We start from the raw sequence: 12,143 nt of genomic DNA on the forward strand, positions 1-12,143 counted from the left end.
AGTGTGTGACATGTAGATCATGACAGCACACTGTCAACCATTACGTATCACAATGGTAATTCCTCTTTTCATTTAACATAACCTCTGGAGACAGATTCTGGGGGAGATCTATGTCCGGCCCATAGATCTCAACAGCTCATTTAAATAATAAGGAAAATATGGATTTCTCTGGAATAAGACACTAGATCACAGATCTCAAGGTATCAATGTAATTAACATTCTATGACCTACATGTCCATACAGACGGCCTAGCCTGGTTGATGCTAATGCCAGATTCCCTTCAATGCTTTAAAAAAAAAAAAAAAAAAAGCTGCAAAGCTTTTAATACAAATCTTCACTTTTGTACTTCTTGGTGAAATACATATTGCTGAGAGTATTTATAGCTTCTAGTAGAAAGAAAAGACGATAATTGGATTATAATTGCAATCTTGTGGAATTTCCTCTTCTTATGGCTGAACATTACTGAAATCTTTTTGTTCCCTTGACTCACAAATTTGATTTAAAACTAACAGAATGCAATACTTTGTCACATCTTTGTTTAGTCTTTCACTTTTTTCTTCAAAAGAGAATTGCCACTTCTTCCGCTTATATAAACATGTCTGTTTCTGAATTTGCAGTTTGTCTTATATTGTGCCATTCAATAATTCTACTTGCCGAACATCTGGTAATTTGCACATAGTCCTTGCATTATTGAAATGTTTCAATATTTATTTAGCAATTAGGTTATTCATCCTGGCTGTAAATATTCACCCCGGCTGTCATTATTGTACATTTTCTAAAATAAACTCAAGCTTTATCTTATTAAAAACTGTAACACATTTCTTATGTTTGGAGGCAGAATTTTAATGTCCTTACTCCTTAACCTAAAAATAAGGTAGCATTTTTTGTCATCTAGTTATCCATCAGTATGCAGACTTCATCTCCTTTCTGCACTCCCACTTTCCTCTCTCCCTGCTCTCGCACCACTCCAGCCTCTCATTAACTCTGCTTCCCAACTACACTAACACTAGATTAGACTACATTAATGTTAAGATAACCGATCGTAGGTAATGACGTACATTTTCACACACGGCAGGGTACTTAGATACACTATACCAAAGTTATATTGAAAAAATCAATAAAATAATATAAGATCCATATGAATAACACTTCTGTAATAGGAATATATAGCATCACTCAGTATGTATACCATGTTGTATCCCTTAAATGGTAAAATTATATAGGATCCATAAGGATGACATTAACCAATATTATAGTCTCATCAATCTTACATTTCTTTCATATTGTATCTAAATAGGATCGTATATTACAAAAATAATGCAGAATGAAAAGACCGCATACCACTCTTGTCTGCATTCTTACATGTATAAAAAAGTGCAAAAGAGACTCATAATAAAAGCGTAAGTACCTATAATATACATACAAATATGAATAAAATGTGCTCAATATTAACTAATTATGCAAAGAGTGAAAGTGATAGCGCAGTATGTGCATGCACATCTGGTCCGGAGTTCTCATATATAAATATAAAGAACAATTTAAAAATAGTGTGCAATTAGTTGAGTGTATAACTAGTGATAACAAATATCAAACAATAACCAAATGTGACTTAACAAAAAGTGTTAATAATATGCTATACATATAGTATAAATATAAAAACAATATTGTCCCATGCTCATGCGTTTAAATTCATGTATTGTCATTTTCTAGAAGATGATGTCAAGCCCTCTACCACTCAACAGATCTGATCACCATCCGTTTCTCTCAACCACATACTTTAGGAGACAAAACGAAGGTGAGTATACCGCTCAATCAATGCAATAATGCTGTTAAAAATTCATAATCATAAAATACACTACATACAACCATTTAAATATAAAATGTGTGCTTTTAGATGAAGAGTTTGGAGCTCAGAGTCTCATTAAGGCCCTTAGGTGTAGTTATGTGTAGGTAGACAATCCATTTAGTTTCTTTTTTGAGTTCTTTCTTATAATTGCCTCTGCTGATACCCATTTGGACTCTTTCTGTCCCTTTAACTTTTAACAGTTTGATTGCTATTGTGACAGACAAACCACAGTTTTAAGTAGCTGGCCCGTAGGTAACTTTTTAACAGCAAACTGGTGTCATATCTCGCTAACACACTGCAACAAAATTTAAATGGAGGCCAGAAATTGCAGAATTTTGAGCACAATATGTGATCCATGTGACGGACAAGCCACAGTTTTAAATAGCTGGCCTGTAGGTAACTATTTTTAACAGCAAACTGATGTCAATGACTTCGCTAACACACTGCAACAAAATTTAAATGGAGGCCAGAAATGGCAGAATTTTGAGCGCACTATGTGATCCATGTGATGGACAAACCACAGTTTTAAATAGATGGATTTTTAGCGCTGTAGTATGGAAAGGATCTGGCTGTATTCTGTAGTGCCAAGAAGCAAATAGAGCAGAAAAATAGTGTTCTCTGGATTGTTTTTTTTTAGCAAATAGTCAGGATTAAGATCCAAACAAATTATTCCTGGCCACTGATACCTGAGGCTATGTCTAGAAATATCTGTAAAAGCAGCAGCAGACAGAACTGGAATGGAACCTCTTGCTATATGCACTGCAGTCTGCCACATACACTGCCTGCCTAGCACTGATATCTATGCAGCTGGATTAGTCCTCAGAAAGACTGTTAGTTGAGATGGATATGTGTATAATATATTGTGGTATACCTACACTAACTAAAAAACAAGAAAATCTCTCCCAGCCCTGCAGCACCTCTCCCTACACTGCCTGATTCCGGAGTAGACTGTGACGAGCATGGTGGCGCCAGGTCTGATGTACACCTGATGCCGCTGTGCGGCCAGCCAATCACTGTAATGCCACAACCAACATGGCTGAGGCATTACAGTGTGTTGCAGACAAACCCTGCATGTTCATTCATTCTCTAAAGAGATCCAAACATGCAGGCAGGGGACCTGAGTTCCAGCCGAGCAAACCCTGAAATACTCGGCGAGCTCCGAGGATCTGAAGCAGTGAGATGCTCGGGCGAGTACCGAGTAGTGGCAAACATGCTCGCTCATTACTAGCTGCTATCAAAGCAACCTGGGCTTCCATAACACCTCAGCAGTGCCACAGACTAATGGCCTCCATGCCATGCCGCATTGATGCTGTAGTCGATGCAAGAGGAGCCCCGACCAAAAATTGAGTGCATTTACTTAACATGCATTTCAGTAGGTCAACATTTAGGATTTTAAAATAATTTTTAAAGCTGGTGTTATAAAGTATTCTAATTTACTGAGATAATGACTTTTGGGCTTTCATTGGCTGTAAGCCATAATCATTAACATTAACAGAAATAAACACTTGAAATAGATCACTCTGTCTGTAATGACCCTATATAATACATGAGTTTCAATTTTTGTATTGAAGAACTGAAATAAATTAACTTTTTGGTGATATTCTAATTTTGTGAGAAGCACCTGTAGCACTTTAGAAATCATCCATAAAGCATTCCATTAACAATATAGTGAGGTTACACAGTAATGGATAATAAGGAAGTAAAATATCAACAAACAAAAAACAGTGCTTGTGTAAAGCAGCCACTGGCAAGGCACTCGTCTTCAGCACTCCGGCATGCTAAATGAAAGTGCGGGTGTGTGGACTTGTTCTGTGGGGTCTTACGTCTTAGCAGGCAGCGTACAGCCAGTGGTGCGGGCTCGCTAGGACGAGATGTTCCACAGCTTAATTCGCGAGACCACCATTCAAAAATAAAGTCTTAACTGAACTGTAATTTAGGTTATAAACAAGGGATAGCAGGCACAAAGTCTTATGGATGTTTTCTTTAGAGAATGAAGCATTTTCCACACCATATCCTTGCTCAGTAGTCTACTCCAGGGATTTAAAGGTACGCTGTTTCTCTCTTCTTTGCCACAACACAGCTTTAACGATACAGTCCTGATCAGCAAGTCTTTCTTACTTGCTCAGTGGCGCTGCTTACTTTTACTTCCACTGCTGGCACCCTGGAACTACCACTTGAATCCCTTTCTCATCCTTGTCTCTCAGTGCTGCTAAGGCCCATTACTAGTGATGAGCAAATACATTAGGCACTATTCGTTACTTGGTGAGTAATTTACTGTTTGCCTCCGTATATTTGAGTGTCCCACCCAGCATGTATGGTGCTTTGTTTGCAGCCCATGAACATGCTGGGCTTGCTTGCCAGTCACAGTAATGCCGGCGCCAGCTTTGGTGTGGCATTGCTGTGATTGGCTGCCCTTACAGCATCATAGTGGATATTTAATCCCTGCAGGGGTCATCTTGTACACAAACGGAGAATGAAAGCAGCATATAGGGAGAGTTTGTGATTACAAAAAGCTCTTTTAAGAGCTACTGAGGGTAAAGAAGATCAGTTATTTGTTAGGTGGAGATAGTGTAGGGACTTTTTAGAGCCAAATAATATTACATAGTACAAGCATATACAGTGCCTGGCAAAAGTCTTCAGCCCCCTGTAACTTTTCAACCTTTTCCCACATATCATGCTTCAAACATAAAGATACCAAATGTAAATTTTTGTTGAAGAAACAACATCAAGTGGAACACAACTGTGAAGTTGAACGATATTTATTCGTTATTTTAAATTTTTTGTGGAAATTCAAAAACTGAAAAGTGGGGCATGCAATATTATTCGGCCCCTTTAACTTAATACTTTGGGGTATGTCTCTATCAGTTTTGTACATCAAGAGACTGAAATTCTTGCCCTTTCTTTCTTGGCAAGCAGCTCAAGCTCAGTGAGGTTTGATGGGGATCGTTTGTGAACAGCAGCTTTCAACTCTTTCCACAGATTCTCAATTGGATTGAGGCTTGGACTTTGACTTGGCCATTCTAACACCTGGATACGTTTATTTGTGAACCATTCCATTGTAGATTTTGCTTTATGTTTGGGATCATTGTCTTGTTGGAAGACAAATCTCAGTCCCAGTCTCAGGTCTTTTGCAGACTCCAACAGGTTTTCTTCAAGAATGGTCCTGTATTTGGCTCCATCCATCTTCCCATCAATTTTAACCATCTTCCCTGTCCCTGCTGCAGAAAAGCAGGCCCAAACCAGGATGCTGCCACCACGTTTGACAGTGGGGATGGTGTGTTCAGGGTGATGAGCTGTGTTTCCTTTATGCCAAACACATCGTTTGGCATTGTTGCCAGAAAGTTTGATTCTCGTTTCATCAGACCAGACCAGCTTCTTCCCAGGTAGCTTGTTGCAAACTTTAAACAACACTTTTTATGGATATCTTTGAGAAATGGCTTTCTTCTTGCCACTCTTATATAAAGGTCAGATTTGTGCAGTGTATGACTGATTGTTGTCCTATGGACAGACTGTCCCACCTCAGCTGTAGATCTCTGCAGTTCATCCAGATTGATTATGGGCCTCTTGACTGCATCTCTGATCAGTCTTCTCCTTGTTTGAGATGAAAGTTTAGAGGGACAGCCGAGTCTTGGTAGATTTGCAGTGGTATAATACTCCTTCCATTTCAATATGATCGATTGCACAGTGCTCCTTGAAATGTTTAAAATTTTGGAAATCATTTTGTATCCAAATCCGGCTTTAAACTTCTCCACAAAAGTATCACGGACCTGCCTGTTGTGTTTCTTGGTCTTCATGATGCTCTCTGTGCTTCAAACAGAACCTTGAGACTATAACAGAGCAGATGCATTTATACGGAAATTTGATTACACAGCGGTGGATTATATTTATCATCATTAGGCATTTAGGACAACATTGGATCATTCAGGGATCCACAATAAACTTCTGGAGTGAGTTTGCTGTACTGAAAGTAAAGGGGCCGAATAATATTGCACGCCCCACTCTTCAGTTTTCGAATTTCCACAAAAATTTAAAATAACCAATAAATTTCGTTCAACTTCACAATTGTGTTCCACTTGTTAATTCTTCACCAAAAATTTACCTTTGGTATCTTTATTTGAAGCATGATATGTGGGAAAGGGTTGAAAAGTTACAGGGGGCCGAATACTTTCGCAAGGCACTGTAGTAACAAAAATTTTTGTAGCTACATAATATTCCTGCGTACCAGTATACAACCTCTTGCAAAAATTATGGAATCCCTGGCCTTGGAGGATGTTCATTTAGTTGTTTAATTTTGTAGAAAAAAAGCAGATCACAGACATGGCACAAAACTAAAGTCATTTCAAATGGCAACTTTCTGGCTTTAAGAAATACTAAAAGAAATCAAGAACACAAAATTTGGTAGTCAGTAATAGTTACTTTTTTTAACAAATATTAGGGGAAAAATTATTGAATCACTCAATTCTGAGGAAAAAATTATGGAATCACCCTCTAAATTTTCATACCCAAAAATAACACCTGCATCAAATTAGATCTGCTCATTAGTCTGCATCTAAAAAGGAGTGATCACACCTTGGAGAGCTGTTGCACCAAGTGGACTGACATGAATCATTGCTCCAACACGAGAGATGTCAATTGAAACAAAGGAGAGGATTATCAAACTCTTAAAAGAGGGTAATTCATCACGCAATGTGGCAAAAGATGTTGGTTGTTCACAGTCAGCTGTGTCTAAAATTTGGACCAAATACAAACATGGGAAGGTTGTTAAAGACAAACATACTGGTAGACCAAGGAAGACATCAAAGCGTCAAGACCGGAAACTTAAAGCAATATGTCCCAAAACAGGAAATGTGCAATAAAACAAGTGAGGAATTGTTAGGGCTGGCGGAACGCACCGAGTAAATATAGAGATGTTATTTGGTGCGTTCGCAGCCCGGGGTCCACCGTGCAGGAATAGAACCTGCTGCTGGCAAACAGCGGCACGATATGGCGGTAGAAGCGAACTCTGTTGCTTCACAGAGTCGCTATAAGGAAAGGACTGTGTCCTGTTAAACTCCACAGGAATACACAGTAACTGCTGAGCAGATAGCAGCTTGTGGTCACGCAGTCCAGGAGGCAAACATACAATCTCCTCACCGGTGGAGCCGGTATTCTAGTGGCTTATTTCAGCCGGGGCCCTGTAACCAAACACACAATCTCCTCACCGGAGGTGCCGGTATTCTAGTGGCTTATTTCAGCCGGGTCCCTGAATACACAAAAGCGTGACCACAGTGGCGCAAAACTCATGTCATGCATTGATACTAGCGCATGGCTGTGCGGCCATGCGAGCCTTATATAGCTGCAGCAAGAAAAAGACCTTCCTAGAAGGACCAATGAGAGACTGCCATAACTGAGCATGTGACCCTTGATCTCCACTGAGAGATCTTACCCTGGGCATGCTCAGTGTGTGAAAAGCAGGAGTTAGTCCTAGCAGCAATAGGACCTTCCTACCATACCTTTGGCTTAGAGGTATGCCCCTCGTTGGCCGTGAGGGCACTGTTATGTAGGTGTTTTTTCCTGACTTTCTATTGTGTCTACAGACCCTCCCATAGGTTACATGGATTTTAGAAAGCGTGACAGAACATGGGTAACGCAACTTGGGACGGTATTCGGTGAGAAGCAGCTGAACGACATAGATACGCATGACGTTAAAGACTTGAAGCTGAAAATTAGGGATCTCCTTAGGAAAAGAACTAAAGTCTGGTGGAACAAAGCAGCCCTAGTAAACTATTTACAAAAGGATATTATCCCTAGGGGTCTGCGCGTCCAACTTTTTCCTACACTGGACGTGGAGGATTCTTCTTTTACGTCCAAGTGGGAGGAAACCCTCACCAAGTGCTCCAGAACATTGCTTGAGCTACTGGTGGGTGTTGATAAAAGATCCTTAGAGTCCCTCGAAAAGGAGATCGAAACCACACGAGAACAGATTCAAAACAATATCTCCGGTGACGAGTGCAAAAAATTCGACCTGTCTCTAGAAGAGGAACTTTCTAAGTGGGAAGTGGAGATTCAAAATAATAAGACTAAGAAATATCTACGAGACTTAGAAGACTATAAATCTAATCGAGTCTATCGGTGGCGCCAAAAACTGCCCAAAAAACAATATAGATCTCAATCTATATCTAGTCTATCCACAGCCTCAGAAGGGACATGTGGAGATCATTTTTTAGAAAGGGGCTCCACCCCCATAGACGGCGGATCAGGCCCTGGTCCTCATCCGCGATTCTCCCTCACTCCAGCCGCCAAAAAGAAAAAACACCAATACAACATGAGAGACAAGAAAGCCAAGAGATTTTGAAGGTAATTAATCTGTCAGATCATACCTTAACCAAACCTCAATTAAATGTACTCTCCCTAGGTCTTTCATTCTCACCCACAGAGAGTTCAGATAGTTTTACCCTGATTAAGGATTTAGAACTATTTGCTAGAAAATTAATTCTTAAAAAACTTTTTGCCCCTAGACGAGATCCTTCTTTGTCCTCCATAGACTTACAGGTTCTGACTGACCTAGAGGATTTGGAGGCTGAAAATGTTCAGAACGACTCTACACTGGTACCTACGTCCTTACACCGGCGTTCACAATTTTTTCCTCCCTTGTCGGCCTGTCCCCCAGTGGAAATTTTTGTCAAACTAGTTCGAGAGGAACTGAACAAACTGAATCCTGATATTACTCATGATAATCTCACCCCTCATATGAGGAAAGCTATTAGAGAACTTAGAGCCATGAAGGATATTGTCATCAAGAGGGCCGACAAGGGAGGTAACGTTGTTATCTGGCCAGTTTCACTTTATGAGGCCGAGGCTTTTCGCCAGCTTCAGAATAGTGAACACTATAGAAGGCTTGAATCTATCCCGCTCTCCATCTTTCAGCGGGACCTTAACAACCTTCTGGATGATGGAGTAGAACGTTCAGTAATTACACAGAAAATGAAAGAGGCGCTCTTGCCAGACTTCCCCATCGTCCCTACATTTTATTTGCTGCCGAAGGTTCACAAGGACCCCTCACGCCCCCCCGGTAGACCTATTGTCTCGGGCATGGGGGGTCTTTGTGAGCCTTCATGTCAATTTATTGATTTTCACCTACAGAAGTGTGTGGAGACCCTTCCGTCCTTCGTTCAGGACACGACCGATGTCCTGAGAAGGATTGATGGCCTCGTACTGGAGGAGGATATGTGGCTCGTCACCTGCGACGTGGAGTCCCTGTATACGTCGATCGACCACAGCCACGGGATGCGGGCTGCCAAGTTTTTCTTGGACATGACCAATTTAGGACCGGGGCTCACAGGCTTTATCCTAGAGCTATTACAATTTATACTGACCCACAACTTCTTCGTGTTCAAGGACCGCCCCTTCCTACAGCTCCAGGGCACGGCGATGGGGGCGTCTTGTGCGCCCTCTTACGCCAACCTGTTCCTGGGGCTGTGGGAGAGGGATACGGTCCTTGACACCCCTGGTCACAGTTCCGTCATCTCGTGGCTGAGGTATATCGACGACATTTTCTTTATCTGGCAGGGCTCCACGTCGCAGTTGGATCTGTTCCTGAATTACTTAAACATCAATTCCCTCAACATAAAACTTACTTGGACTTACAGCCAAAGTTTGGTTAATTTTCTGGACCTATCCATTTCTAAAACTAGTGACGGATCCATTACCACCGACGTCTTCCGCAAAAGTACATCTACCAATGCGCTCCTCCACTTCTCCTCATCTCACCCACCCAAATTGAAGAGTTCAATACCGGTGGGCCAATTTTTGCGGATGCGACGCATCTGTTCTGATGATGATGCTTTTCACAAACAGGCAGCAGACCTCACATGACGCTTTAGAACGCTGGGCTATAAACATGTGGACATCAATAGGGGCTACTCTCGTGCCTTACACACTGATAGACCCTCTTTGCTAGCAGGCCGGGCAAAAAAACCTGCTAAGAGTACCGATTCAGCACCACGTTTTATTACTAAATTTAATACAAACTGGTCGGCTATTAACAACATCTTTAGAAAACATTGGCCGATCCTGCTCGCAGATAGGGATCTGTCCAGTCAGATTACTCCTTACCCACTCATCACATGGCGTAAATCTCGCACACTGGGAGACATGTTGTGCGACAGTCACTATGTGCCCCCTAAGAGCAACCCCTTTGGCATTAGCCAGAAGGGCCCCCCTTGGGGCTGCTTTTCCTGCGGGAACTGTTCCGCCTGCAAATATATATGCAGAACGAAGGAATTTTCAAACTCTGCAGGGGATAAGACCTATAAGATAGTCCACCACATTACATGCAATACAGAGGCTATTGTCTATCATGCCCTATGCCCCTGTAAGCGGATTTACATCGGCATGACAACTAGAGCGTTCAAAGTCCGAGTCCAGGAACACATCCGGGATATCCATAACGCAGCTAAATGTCCCGAGCCGGCCCTCCTTAAATCTATACCAAGGCACTTCGCTGAGGCCCACAATTGTAATCCGAAGGGCCTCTGCTTTCGTGGGATTGATCGCGTCTATACAGGGATCAGAGGTGGCAATACCAAACAGAGACTCCTCCAAAAAGAGACACGTTGGATGGTCACTCTGAACACCCTTTCACCATTAGGCCTCAATGAGGCCATCAGCTTCAAGTCTTTTCTGTAATTTTGAGCTTGTTTTTAATATATCATGTCAGGTCTGGGTAATTTTATAATTTATTCATTTTTTCGTGTATTCTTCATTTTTGTCTGTGTTTTGTTTTATTACTAATATGTTGTTTATGTTCTGATTTAGATCTTACCTTGTTTATCCCTCCATTCCACGCGTTGGAAGGTATTCACGGAGGAGACTTTGACGCCTCATTTTTTCTGGATCTTGGCTTCACCCTTGACTATGGAATTCAACAGACCGACACCGTCCAAGATATGCATCCCTCGCCCATCAGTGGCATTTCTTTGGACTTAAATATAATACTTTATAAGTGGATTATAATACTTTTTACTTCGAGTGATTTGTATTATTATTACTTACATTTATGATTTTCTTATACTTAGTTATATCCTCTGGTTAACTGGATAATCCTAGGAGTAGTAACGTATTCTCTGCTTGTAGATATCGGATCGTTAGATACCATGCATGCATTCCCACCCTGCGACGACTGACTCATCAGTCTGGGCATCTGAGGGTCCATGCAGGGATCCTGATGATCCGTCTATCTTCTCAGCTTTAGTTTTTTTATCATATCTGCCATTATACAGCCTGTTTGTATTTTTCCCCATGGCGTGAGGTACTTTTTCAGCACTCTATTTAATCTATCTGGCAAACACTGCCCTTATTTAGTGGTACGTAGATATCCCTTTATATGCATACTGAGCCTCTAATAGATATTTGCCAAGACTTATTTGGTGGGCCCATTTTTTCCATCTCCCATAATATTTCAGACTTTCATGTTGTTCCTATCTATCTATAAAATACCCAGCACATGTAGTCTCCTCCTGTTGCGGCGCCCGCGGCCTGAGCGCACATCCGGTTTGCGCTGCGGCTCCCCGGATGGCTGTGCGGGCGGACCGCGTTGCCATGGAGATGGGCGGAGATGACGGTTGTCCTCCCGCCCATGTGCCGTGACGCGCGGCTCGCCCAGCTGGCCAATGGTTCTCGCATCATCCCGTATTGTGCGCCGATTGGCTCACCGGCGCCCTGCCTTCCCACATATACCCCAGCCTGCACTTTTAACGGCCACGCCTCCTGACGAAGCCATCTAGGTGAAACGCGCGTTGAGGCTCCCCTCCCTGCCTGCAGTACCTGGGCTTCTATTGCTATCATGTCGCAAGGTAACGGTTTATTTATCTAACATATTGTTTATATATCCACTCACGCTGCCTTCTTCCCGTCCCATATTTACTGCTTCCCCGGATATTTTGCTGCGGATTTTTTGCAGTTGCACTATTTAGTACTCTCTAGTGCAGTTATGAGACTACTTTATTTATTTTTGCATGATCTATTAGTCTTTGGTCTGCAGTCAGGGTAGGGTGCTCAATTTTGCCCGTCATGTTGTCTTTAGCACTGTATTTTGCCATCTAGTACATGCTCTCTTTTAGCCGCTTCTTTCATGTTGCCCCTTTTTTGTCTTTGTATTGACATTTTCTATTATTATTCTGTGTATATTTGATACCCTAATAAAGATTATTGTCCTTTATCTCCTCTCTGTACCTCTATTTTTTTTTGCCCAGACCTACGGTTAATTACCTTTCCCTATATCATCTATATTGGATTTAGGGTTTATTCTAGGCCTGGT

The 12,143-nt window shown here is 41.7% G+C and overlaps 1 long non-coding RNA gene across 1 annotated transcript; it reads left to right on the forward strand.

Annotated features, from left to right (window-relative positions):
• Positions 1 to 1,185: 1,185 nt before the first annotated feature.
• LOC138672185 (uncharacterized) lies at positions 1,186 to 10,918 on the forward strand. Its single transcript, XR_011319626.1, has 3 exons — positions 1,186 to 1,400; positions 1,711 to 1,795; positions 10,643 to 10,918. It is a non-coding gene; the product is annotated as an uncharacterized lncRNA (long non-coding RNA).
• Positions 10,919 to 12,143: the final 1,225 nt, after the last annotated feature.

This window comes from Ranitomeya imitator, chromosome 3 (assembly GCF_032444005.1).
Source record: "Ranitomeya imitator isolate aRanImi1 chromosome 3, aRanImi1.pri, whole genome shotgun sequence".
Taxonomy (NCBI): domain Eukaryota; kingdom Metazoa; phylum Chordata; class Amphibia; order Anura; family Dendrobatidae; genus Ranitomeya; species Ranitomeya imitator.